The 1,939-nt window shown below is 46.2% G+C and overlaps 1 protein-coding gene across 3 annotated transcripts in view; it reads right to left on the bottom strand.

Annotated features, from left to right (window-relative positions):
* The window catches only part of LOC107689166 (CUGBP Elav-like family member 3), a 37,977-nt gene that overhangs the window by 31,662 nt on the left and 4,376 nt on the right, over positions 1 to 1,939 (bottom strand). The window lies entirely within an intron of this gene.

A 1,939-nucleotide genomic window follows, 5' to 3' on the forward strand; every position in this document is an offset into this window, starting at 1 on the left:
GCATTAGAGAGGGAACTGCTCATAATTGCACTTCCCAGAGGACAGCGAGGCCACGACACACACATAAACACAAACATGACGCTTCCTCAGAAGAAAGAAGGGAATGAAAGGAAAAGCTGCGAGCAGTATAATATCTGTCTTTGGCTGCCCTCAGTTTTTGCCCATTGTCTTGTTGTCTTTCCTGAAATTAAACCAGTGTTTGTGCTTCAGTGATGCACAGAAAGGGCCATCTGTCACCCTCAACCAGGGATCGCCTAGATTTCAATATAACATCTGATAAAATATCAGACCAATATCACTTTTGAGCACATAACAGGACAGAAATGAAGACAAAAATGTGGAATAACAAAAGGAAAAGGACAAAAAAGACATCAAATGGGGGACAAAGACAGAGCTTGCAACAGATCAGGAGGAAAGAAACAGAAGAAAGGATGCAACTCTCCATCCAAAGAGTGTCAGAGAAGCAGAAGGAGGCAGAGTGGCGGGATAGAGAGAAGATTGTCGGAGTGATCTTCAGCTAAAGGTCAGCCTGGTGTCACGCTGCTAATAGGATTAATTACTGCATTTGCACCCCACCAACCCTCCATCCCCCTGTCATCACTCTCAGCCCCAGTCTGTGACAAACAGCCGCTCTTGGCTCTGCTCTGCACCGCGTTTACATTTTAATGCCACATTTCTGAGAGCCTGCAGCTTGAAAAGGTGTGGGGAATAATCAAAATAATCTCCACGGATGCATACAGCTCGCTACACCAGTGGAGTAATCCAGATGGACACACACTCTGAGCTGAGCCTGGTCTGGATGTGTTTACAGGACACACACACGCACACACACACACACACACAGAGATGGCAGGACATGAAAGAGGATAAAATGTTATGAGACCCCTGTCATGCCCTCCTCACACACACACACACACACACACACACAAACACACAAACACACACACACACACACACACACACACACAGCAGCATTAGAGAGTGAACTGCTCATAATTGCACTTCCCAGAGGACAGCGAGGCCACGACACACACATAAACACAAACATGACGCTTCCTCAGAAGAAAGAAGGGAATGAAAGGAAAAGCTGCGAGCAGTATAATATCTGTCTTTGGCTGCCCTCAGTTTTTGCCCATTGTCTTGTTGTCTTTCCTGAAATTAAACCAGTGTTTGTGCTTCAGTGATGCACAGAAAGGGCCATCTGTCACCCTCAACCAGGGATCGCCTAGATTTCAATATAACATCTGATAAAATATCAGACCAATATCACTTTTGAGCACATAACAGGACAGAAATGAAGACAAAAATGTGGAATAACAAAAGGAAAAGGACAAAAAAGACATCAAATGGGGGACAAAGACAGAGCTTGCAACAGATCAGGAGGAAAGAAACAGAAGAAAGGATGCAACTCTCCATCCAAAGAGTGTCAGAGAAGCAGAAGGAGGCAGAGTGGCGGGATAGAGAGAAGATTGTCGGAGTGATCTTCAGCTAAAGGTCAGCCTGGTGTCACGCTGCTAATAGGATTAATTACTGCATTTGCACCCCACCAACCCTCCATCCCCCTGTCATCACTCTCAGCCCCAGTCTGTGACAAACAGCCGCTCTTGGCTCTGCTCTGCACCGCGTTTACATTTTAATGCCACATTTCTGAGAGCCTGCAGCTTGAAAAGGTGTGGGGAATAATCAAAATAATCTCCACGGATGCATACAGCTCGCTACACCAGTGGAGTAATCCAGATGGACACACACTCTGAGCTGAGCCTGGTCTGGATGTGTTTACAGGACACACACACGCACACACACACACACACACAGAGATGGCAGGACATGAAAGAGGATAAAATGTTATGAGACCCCTGTCATGCCCTCCTCACACACACACACACACACACACACACAAACACACAAACACACACACACACACACACACACACACACA

Source organism: Sinocyclocheilus anshuiensis, unplaced genomic scaffold, assembly GCF_001515605.1.
Source record: "Sinocyclocheilus anshuiensis isolate Anshui unplaced genomic scaffold, SAMN03320099.WGS_v1.1 scaffold737, whole genome shotgun sequence".
NCBI classification, from domain to species: Eukaryota; Metazoa; Chordata; class Actinopteri; order Cypriniformes; family Cyprinidae; genus Sinocyclocheilus; species Sinocyclocheilus anshuiensis.